At 44.1% G+C, this 11,113-nt stretch overlaps 1 pseudogene; it reads left to right on the top strand.

Annotated features, from left to right (window-relative positions):
- Positions 1–221: 221 nt before the first annotated feature.
- LOC121810508 lies at positions 222–1,494 on the top strand (annotated as a pseudogene).
- The last annotated feature ends 9,619 nt before the right edge of the window (positions 1,495–11,113 follow it).

Raw genomic sequence — 11,113 nt, 5'->3', positions numbered from 1 at the left:
TCGGACACAAACGCCCGACCGGGCGTTTTGTTCTGCATTGCGCGGCTTTCTTCAAACGGCCATATCTCTCTCATCCGAACTCCGTTTGAGGCGTGAAACATACTCACGCGACCCTCTTTCGAAGACGAAGACATCGGTTGCCTTGGAAGAGAATTTGGACGTCATTTGATTTGTCAGATCACTTCTTGAATCAGACCCCAGCTACATCTTAGCTCCTTGTCATGGCCTTTTCATCGTTCTTGGACCCCAATCTACCCAAGGCTCATGGAGTACGAGTGACTCTTGAGGCTCTGAACTTGTGGTCGTATCATCCTATCCTTCTTTGGAAGGATTTGTCCTCAAATCCGAGCGTTCTTCTTTCCTATCATCCTTGGGAGGCCATCATTGGACCCCAATCAACCCACGGCTCACGTCTTCGGAGTGACTCTTGATGCCCGGCATACGTGGTCATATCACGTTTGTTGTTCTTGAGCAATGTTTGTCTTGAAATGTAGATGATAGGCCGGAGGAGTCAGTCATTGAGCTTCCTCCACTGAGAATCAAAGATTTGCTAGTGATCAACACGCCCCATCAAGACAAGCTTTACAATCTAGTTCAAGAAATGGTGCAACAACCAAAGCCTCCTCGGGCCTAATGTGGAACTCTTTCCAAGAGCTCGAAGAAACATCGATTGCCAAACTCCATCAAGATTTCCATATCCCAATCATCCCAATATGTCCATTTCACAAGCACAATGTCAATAGCAATTCACCTTCTTTACAAAACCATAGTTCCATTACTTGGCTACACAAACAAGCCCGTAATCTACATCAGCTTCGGCAGCATTGCAACGATAGACGAAGCCGAGTTTCTTGAGGTAGTCTGGGGCCTCGCCAGCAGCAAGCACCCTTCATGTGGGTCGTACGGCCCGGCCTAGTACGTGGCGCTAAGTGGCTGGAGCTGTTGCCGGGAGGTTTCCTCGACGGGCTGAACGGGAGATGGCATATTGTGAAATGGGCTCCTCAGCGGGAAGTGCTTGCGCATCCATCTGTGGGAGTGTTCTGGACGCACTGAGGATGGAACTCGACTCTGGAGAGCATCTGCGAAGGGGTGCCGATGATACGCACGCCTTGTTTCACCGATCAGCGGGTGAATGCGAGGTATGTGAGCCATGTTTGGAAGGTTGGGGAACTAATGTTTGTGTTAGGCCAGGTGGATCTTCGTGTGATTCTGATATGGGCCCTCCGTCGGCACGGCTTAAGGAGCAACAATTTCCTCAAGAAGATGAGCTCAACGCCGACACTAGGTTACCGGCAACAAGGCAGCACGCTGAACCGGTCCGACGAGAAAGGTCCTCGCGACGTGTGGCACGAAGGCCGGCCCGATACGAAGGCTAGACTTTGTATCTCGTTAAGGGATGTTCCTTATTTAGTAGAGTCTTTTATTACTTATTTACTACAGTCTTTTATTTATGTTAATTTACCTAGGATTAGTTACTTATCCAATTCCCAGTAGGAATAGGTTTTCCATCTTTTGAGGATGTTTAGTTAGGGTTAATTGGTTATAAATAGGGGAGTTGTTATTCACTTTAATCATCAAGAAATAAACTACTTCCTCTCAATCTCTCTATTCTCCTTTCTCTCTCGTCCAAATCTTCCTCCAAACTCTAGTTCTTGCAAAATCGTCCGGTTGAGGAACTTCGTTCTTAACAAGTGGTGCTTTCATCTGGAATTCACTAAATCATGTCACAATTCAATCGTACGGAGCCAATGACGATCAGCGGCCTTGAACCGCTACAGTCGTCTTCTACATCCACGGACCCCAGTTCGATCATGTTGGAGCAGATGCTGACGGCCATGGCTCGCATGGAGTCGCGGCTGGAGGCGCGCATAGACGCTCGGCTTGAAGCATCGGCCCACGGCGCGGCAAAGGAGGTTGCACCGCCGAGACCTGATCCGGAGCCGCCATCGGGAGGCCTGCATCAGTTCGGCCAAAATCCGGTGTTCGAACAGGCAGCCGGAGGAACACAGGCCGGGACGCCATGGCTGGGGATAGGCAACCCGTCAAGCAGCAGCTACGCAGGGATCTTGCCAAACCCTAACACGGGGTTGAATTCTTGGGCGAACCCTGCCGCACCGAGGTCTTCCGCGTGGGATCCACCAGGGGCTAGGGCAGAGTGCACACCTGCTAGACAGCCAATAGCCTGGGATAATCCGGCGGCTAGACAGTTCGAGGGGCAGCAGTTCGATCAGGCGAGCCAATTCAAGATGCATCAGCCGCGATTTGATGAATCGGAGGCGGCGAGTTGGATCTCAAGGGTGCAATATTATTTCGAGCACTTACTAATGCCGGAGGAGCACAGATTGCACTATGTTATTATGTTGTTCGGCCCGCCTGCCTCGGAATGGGTGTTCAACTATCGGGCGAATAATCCACAAGCGAGATGGGCGGATTTCTTGGAGGACGTACGCCGGTGTTTTGATCCACAATATTTCCAGAATTTCATTGGGTTAATCGCCAAGCTTTGTCAGTCCAGGTCCTTGGTGGAATATCATACCGCCTTTGAGACTATGCTTAATCGTGTACGAGGGGTTCCGGAATACATTTTGTTACCAATTTACGTGGAAGGCCTTCGGCAGCCGATTAAGAACCAGGTGAAACTTCAGAGTCCGGCATCAGTCGCAGCAGCAATGGCCTTGGTGATCGAGTATGACAGTTTTGTGGAACGACCGTCGATACCATCTGGGGGACCCCGTCGTCCATGGCAGAATCGTGATCCGCGGGCGCTAGGACAACTGCCACAACCATCGGCTTTGCCAACTCCCTCCAACCCGCCGATTCGATCCGCCCAGCCCCGAGGTTTGGAATATCCCCGACTGCCGGTGGTCTGCTTGAGGGCAGCCGAACGAGCAGAGTGCACTAAGCTGGGCTTATGCTGGTACTGCCCAGAGAAGTGGGTAGCGGGACATTCCTGCAGAGGTCGATTTTTGGTGTACATGGGGGCAGACATGGAGTCAGACGATGAATCGGAGGAGTGTCAGGAGGATCATCAGGGACCACCAGTCATATCGGCTGACTTGTCCCACATTTATGCGTTGGATGGCCGTCAGATGGAGGACGACATTGAATTGCGCAGGCTAATTGGCGACGTGACCGTCAGAATTTTGGTAGATACGGGGAGCTCGCACAATTTTCTGTACCCAGACATTGCAGAGAGGTTAGCCATGCCATTGAAGCGGATAAGGCTCTTTCGTGTATATGTCGGAAACGGAGAATCGTTATTATGTACTTAAGCGAGCGTTCAGACCAGAGTGGTAATTCAAAAACACGTGTTTCTAGTCGATTTACACATTCTGCCGATACACGGGCCGGAGGTGATATTGGGGAGGATTTGGCTGAAACAAATGCGTAGGGTGACGAGCGACTATATCGAGGGGACATTGGAGTTCTCACGAAATGGTAAAAAGGTGTGTCTTAAGCTCGTTCCGCCATCAACAGAAGAGGTCTCGCTAAAGGCTTTCTCCACATTATTATCCCTACAAGGCGATGCAGAGTTGTTGGAAAACATACAAGTTCCGTCGGCGGATGGTCCCGCGGAGTCGGATGACAACACATTTGTGTTTCCGGCTGACCTCCCAGAGGAGATACGAAGTGTCCTGGAAGCCAACACGGCGGTTTTTGGCCTCCCTTCCGGCATGCCACCGAAACGGCAGTTTGACCACAAGATCCATCTCCTGCCACATACTAAACCGGTTAACGTGCGACCTTATCGGTACCCCTACTTCCAGAAGAACGAGATTGAAAAACAAGTGAAGGATATGTTGGGATCGGGTATAATTCGCCCAAGTCAGAGTCCTTTTTCCTCACCGGTGTTGTTAATCAGGAAGAAGGACGGATCCTTTCAATTCTGCATTGACTATAGGGCGTTGAACGCGGCAACTGTGCCTGACCACTTTCCCATACCAACGACGGACGAGTTGTTCGATGAGTTGGGTGCGGCCAGATTTTTCACCAAACTGGACTTGCGCTCCGGTTATCATCAGATCCGTATGAGTCAGGACGACGTTTTTAAAAAAGCGTTTCACACACACGACGGCCATTTCGAGTTCCTAGTAATGCCATTCGGGTAAATAAACGCACCGTCGACTTTCCAGGCGGCCATGAATGCGATTTTCAGACCCCTCCTGCGCCAGTCGGTGATAGTCTTTTTTGAAGATATCCTCATCTACAGCCCATCCCTCCCAGCACACGTCCGCCATGTTCACGAGGTCCTATCTATCCTCAACACTCACCACTTCTTTGTGAAGATGTCTAAGTGCACGTTCGCCTGCTCTATGGTCAAATACTTGGGGCATCTAATCTCGGAGGGCAACCTAAAGACGGATCCGGCTAAAATTGAAGCTATGGTGGTATGGCCAGTTCCAACAACGGTGAAACAGTTGCGTGGTTTTTTGGGGTTGACAGGGTACTACCGCCGTTTCATCGAACATTATGCGTCCATCGCAGGGCCTTTGATAGATCTATTCAAGAAGGACAGCTTTGGGTGGTCCCCGACAGCGGCCGACAGTTTTGTGGCCTTAAAACAGGCGATGTCATCGGCACCGGTCCTTCGCCTCCCGAATTTCGACCGCACGTTTTACTTGGAGACAGACGCGTCAGATTTTGGGATCGGAGCAGTGATGCTTCAGGACGGACATCCGTTGGCATTCTTTAGTAAGAAACTGGGACCCCGTCGGAAGATCGCTTCTACTTATCATAAGGAGTTGTACGCCATCGTAGAAGCGGTACAGAAATGGTGCCAATATTTACTGGGCAGGGAGTTCGTCATTCGTAGTGACCAAAAGAGTCTCAAGGAGTTGTTGCAACAAATAATTCAGACACCGGATTAGCAATTTTATGCGCGAAAGCTGATGGGCTACAAGTTCCGGATTGAGTACAAGACTGGAGCTTCTAACAAGGTTGCGGATGCCTTATCGAGGCGTGATATGGAGGTGCCGGATGGGGAGGCCGCTTACAATGCAACCGAGGGGTCGGACCCGTCGACGTCAGATCCGGTCGAACCACCGCTCCAAGCGGCAGAGATTGGGCAAGCCTTGATGCCGGCCGCGCACCCAATAGCCGATGTGTGGGAAATCCTACGTCAGGAGGTGCAATCGACCCCCGATTTAATCGAATTACAAGCTGCACTCCAGTAGGGACAGCGGATCGAGCGATCTTGTTGGTGGACAGGTTACTTTATTTTAACCGTCGGGTTTACGTCAGCCAGGATTCCGAAGCGAAAATGGCATTACTGCACGAGCACCATTCGTCGCCGTTGGCAGGCCACCCGGGGGTAGATCGAACGTTTAGAAGGCTGGTGGCATCATTCTATTGGAAGGGCATGCGCAAGGATGTTCAGAACTTTGTTGATGCATGTTTCGAGTGCCAAACAACTAAGTACTCCACTCAGAAGCCGGCGGGCCTTTTACAGCCACTACATATCCCTTCTCGTGTGTGGGAAGATGTCTCGATGGACTTCATCACGGGCCTGCCTGCGTCCCGAGGGTTCACCGGGGTCATGGTCGTGGTAGATCGCCTGTCGAAGTATGCACACTTAGCCTTGTTGCCAGTTCGCTATAATACCTTGAGGATTGCGAACTTATTTATTGACACGGTGGTCAAGCACCATGGATTTCCCAAGACTTTGGTGTCGGATCGTGATCCAGTGTTCTTAAACGATGTGTGGGAGGAGATGCTCCGGCTTAGCGGGACGAAACTTCATTTCTCGACGGCCTATCACCCCCAAACATACGGGGACAAACGGAGGTCAGGAATCGCGGCATGGAGCAGTACCTGCGCGCCTTTACCGCGGATAGACCGGCTAAATGGTCAAATTTTTTGCCTTGGGCAGAGTTAGCTTTCAACTGTTTTCACCATGAGGGGTTAGGGATTTCGCCATTCGAGGCCCTTTACGGCAGGGAGCCGCCCCCCTTGATCGCGTCGCCCCCTTCGACAACTATGCCACCGGATGTGGCTTCTTTGATTCGTCAACGTGGGGAAACGATTGTGTGGCTCCGCCATAACTTGGAGCGAGCGCAGCAACGAATGCGGAAAATAGCGAATAAGCATCGACGGGACATGGAATTCAATGTAGGTGACAAGGTGTTACTCAAACTTCAGCAGTATAGGCAATATTCCGTAGCAAGGCCTCTGTCCTCAAAGTTATCACGTCGCTTCTATGGCCATTTTGAGGTGTTGGAAAGAATTGGTCAAGTGGCTTATCGTTTGCAGCTGCCCGATGGGAGTCGTGTCCATAATGTGTTCCATGTGAGTCTTTTGAAACCATTTGTGGAAGACGTTGCGTGGGCTCACAGGGAGCTTTCGGCGTTGTTTGCGCGAGGGAAACCGGTGGCTCGCCCGACCGGCGTCATTGGTCGACGTACGGTTTTGCGAAATGGGGCAGCAGTGGAGGAAGTACAGCTAGGTTGGTCCGATGATTCGGGTGAGAATCCGACGTGGGAACCATTAGTTGTGGTGCAGCGAAAATTTCCCACTCTCCTTGAGGACAAGGAGCGTTCTAAGGAGGGGGGAGTTGATACGGGCCCTCCGTCGGCACGGCTTAAGGAGCGACAATTGCCTCAAGAAGATGAGCTCAACGCCGACACTAGGTTGCCGGCGACAAGGCAGCACGCTGAACCGGCCCGACGAGAAAGTTCCTCGCGACGTGTGGCACGAAGGCCGACCCGATACGAAGGCTAGACTTTGTCTCTCGTTAAGGGACGTTCCTTATTTAGTAGAGTCTTTTATTCCTTATTTAGTAGAGTCTTTTATTTATGTTAATTTACCTAGGATTAGTTAGTTATCCAATTCCCTGTAGGAATAGGTTTTCCATCTTTTGAGGACGTTTAGTTAGGGTTAATTGGTTATAAATAGGGGAGTTGTTATTCATTTTAATTCATCAAGAAATAAACTACTTTCTCTCAATCTCTCTATTCTCCTTTCTCTCTTGTCCAAATCTTCCTCCAAACTCTAGTTCTTGCGAAATCGTCCGGTTGAGAAACTTCGTCCTTAACAGATTCATTGTCTAAATTAGTCAAATATTTATCACTCTCTTAGTCTAGCTGGATTTTGGTTTGATTTGCTGGTTTTAAAATTTTATGTATGTTGAAACTAATGGAGAAGCAGTTGGAGCCTTGGAGGTGGTTAGTTAGTTGGTTGATGATATATGATCACATGTAATTACTCTCTTCTTAACATAATTGCTCTCTCTGTTTTCGTTTAAACTTTAAACTAGTGGAGCTATCTTTGTACCATTTGAACGATTAAGATCAATAGAAATCTCTTATCTTTTCTCTCAACATTTTATGCTTTCTCTATCACGTCACGCCGCCATAAGTGATCAACTTTCTATCTTAAATTTTATGCCCATAAGAAAATTTTCATGTATAGTGGAACGGAAGGAGTAATTTTGAATCATGAAATCATATTTTTGAATTACCAAAATGTGAATCGTGTGACCTCTTTAACTTTTTGATGTACCCATGTCAATGACACTTTTGTTAGTCACTGACCGAGAAAATTAAAACTGCATGCATTAGTCCCATCATAATTTTGCACTAAGGACATGAATTGGAATAAATATCACACTTTTATTTTTAGTTTGTCTTAAAAAGGACGTCACATTTTTTTTAAAAAAAATTATCGCTCAAATTAATATAAATATATTATTTTCTCTCTCCATTTAACGCATAAAATAATATTTACTAAAATTTTGTCATCACTCAAGTGTGTCATTTATTACGAGACATAATAAATCATACTCCCTCTCTATGACAATGACACGTGTTTTAAAATAATTTGAAGGAAAATGAATTAAAAATTTTCAGTGGAATGCAGTTTCAATTTTATATATTAGTTAGTAAAATTTGAAAATAATAAGTCAGTGAAAGTGAGGTCCACTTGTCCAAAATTAAAAACAGTAAATGTAGACAATATTTTGTGGACGGATCAAAATGATAAATGTGGGACATTGCAATATGGCCAAATGTGGTCTATTTGTAAGGGACGGAGAGTATTTGCTATTTCATCTATCCGCCACTAAATGTTTAATTTCACTTTTACTAATTACTCCGTCCTACAAAAGCATGCCTCTTTGGTTGTGCACGAGTTTTAATGCACAATTGAAAAGTAAGAGCATCTCCAAGAAAAAAAGGGAAATAGAGAATTAAAGAGAAATAACTAACATATTAATCTCTTCTTCATAAAATTTCATGCTCCAAAAAGAAATGATACTTGAGGAGGTATTATACCTTCTTTCATTTTGATAAGGTATCTTTATTTCTTCTTAATACAAAAGGTAAAAAATTAGTTAATTTTGTTTGTTTTTTTTAATTTATCTTATTTTCTAGGAGTCCATTACTTTTTAAGAAGCTATAATTACCTTTTTGAGAAGGTAAATCAGAAATATACTTTTTCAATTTATTTTTCTCCCTTAGAGATGCTCTAAGAGAGATAAAAAGAAAAAGTAATTAAACTATTTTTAGTGAAAAATGGATTTCAGAGATAAAAGAGTTTTCTAAAATTAGAAAGTGCATACGCTTGTGAGAGATAGAGGGGGAACTATGCACGCTTAATACAAGAGAAACACTGGATTACATCACTAATTTTTCAGCCAAATTGGCGATTTAGGAAAATTGTCAAATTTACAACATCTTTGAATCGGTAGAAAGTAGAAACAACTGAACAAAAATAGTATGTGTAATTAAAACTTATGCGCGTTGTGACAAGTTGATTTTTCATGTTTTATTCCTCATTCCGCAAAATAATTATACATAATGTGTGCAGAATTAAAAACCTACATAAAACAAAAACACCTTAGGTTGGTATTTTCAAAACAGAGCATTCTTTACTCTGTTTATGTTTTATCTTCCACCCCTTTCAAAGAAGCAAGGACTTGATATATTGAATTAGGCAGTCAAGATTTTAATACGACCATCCCTCTTCACTAACTGACTCCTTCACAAGTCTAGCCATATTTTCAGCCCTTTCTAAAAACTCCTCTTTTCTTACTTCCATCAAATCCCTAATCGCCTTCTCAATAATCGATCTATCACAAGTATCTTTGATATCCAATCCAATCCAATCTTCCAAACCTCACTCACAAACCTACTATTTATGATTTGATCAGCAAAACAAGGCCAACATACCATAGGCACCCCTGCAGCAATGCTCTCGAGAGTCGAGTTCCATCCAGTCCACTGTGCGTCATGAATCCTCCTACAGCACTACGGCGCCCACTCCACCACTACGTTCAATTAAATCTCTCGGAATTCCATCCTTTCCGGCCACCGAATACGGCCTCATGACCCACAAGAATCTCTGGCAACTGTTGAGCAACTCTAGCGCTTGCTCTCTCGTCACAAGTGCTATGCTCCCGAAGCTCACATAGATGACGGATTTAGGTGGCTGCAATGGACGCAGCTCTGGTCTTCCGCCCATAGGCTCGCCTAGATCTTCACATGTGTTCAATATGGCCGCTTGTGCCCTCACGATTTGTCTTCACACAGCTACTACTTTCCCGAGAATTGGGTCGTTTACGTCGTCTACGCGGTAAAACTTCGGTAGGTCACGGCGCCGGAGAAAACCTTCCATTCCCGGTATGTTTTCAACTAATCCATCCATCGATTTTCCTGCATAATCTTCAAGCAATATAATACACTAGTTGTAGTAGATTATAGTGTTGGAATTAAATTTTTGATTCACCTAAATCATAGTAGTACATTTTGAATATGATCGACAAATCATAGTAGATTATAGCGTACTTAGATTCAGATTCAGATTCATGATGTTGTTTTATTATTCTAGAGTCAGGAAATCGTCCCGTATTCTTTTTTTAGCGTTTGGTTAATAGAAATGAGATTCTCTTTACTATAACCACACATTTAAGAACTAGTGTCTAATATTATTATACTCCCCCCCTACCTAAAATTAATTTTTTATGTCCGTTCCTAAAAAGCTTCTCATTTTAATTTTTTTTCCGTCTAATAAGGTAAGACTCATTTTCTACTAATAGACTTTTATTTCTATCTCTCTATTTTACCAAATTTTCTTTAAAACTCGTGTCATTTAAAAAATTCATATTTTTAGGGACGGAGGTAGTATAACTCTAATTCCATTCATAATTTTAAAGCTATTCGGAGTATTATTTGAACAATGACCCTCGTACTTTTATAAATGACCATCCGACTTCATTAATAATACTCCATCAGTTCCGTTCAATATGTTCACATTCTTGAGTGGCGCGAGATATTATGAGGAGTTAAGAAAAAAATAGTTGAATATTTTAAGTGGATATGTTGAGTGAGAAAAATTAAAAAAGAAAAATGGACCTTTTGAATGAGACGAGTGAAGTATCAACTTAGTAGATCACGTAAATAATCATAAATATCTAGACCGTTCAACATATAGAAATATAGCGAGGTACCTTGGAAAGGAATTTGTTGAGCTTGAAGGAGTTGAGGAAAACCGAAAAGAGCCCAAAAGTAGGAAGCCGTAGCAGTCCGGAAATAAATGAGCGGAATATCATTCTCTTGAGCAAAGTCGGCTGCGAAGCTATGCCCATCCGCAACGAAGCAAGTCGGCTGCGGAGTCTCAACCCATGCTACTTAATTTTTTAATCAACGGTCAAAGTAGCTTTGACTATCTTAATTCCCCGTTAATTGACATTGATTGACTTGGCACGGATTTTAGAAATATACTGAAAAATTATAATAAAGTTAATTGATTATATAATGATTTTATAATAAAATTATTTCATAATTCAAATTTATAATAAAAATTACTTTTAAAAGATATATAGAAAAAATGAATCACAATATAGTAACAAAAAAATAAAGAAATAAAATATACTTCCTCAATTCATAAAAAATAATCTTATTTGTGAATTGCATGAGTTTTAATGAGAAATTAGTAAGTACTCCCTCTGTCCCAACTAAGTTGAGTTATATTCCTTTTTAGGATATCCCAACTAAGTTGAGTCATTTTCTTTTTTGACAAAAAATAAAACATTCAATCACTCTTACTTTATTTCACCACCTACTTTACGCTCTATTTATTTTTACCATTTTATTCTTTTCTCCTACTTTTCAACACAATA

The sequence above is a fragment of the Salvia splendens genome, chromosome 7, assembly GCF_004379255.2.
Source record: "Salvia splendens isolate huo1 chromosome 7, SspV2, whole genome shotgun sequence".
Taxonomy (NCBI): Eukaryota; Viridiplantae; Streptophyta; class Magnoliopsida; order Lamiales; family Lamiaceae; genus Salvia; species Salvia splendens.
The sequence above is the reverse complement of the archived record's forward strand: the minus strand, read 5'-3'. Positions and strand labels throughout refer to the sequence as shown.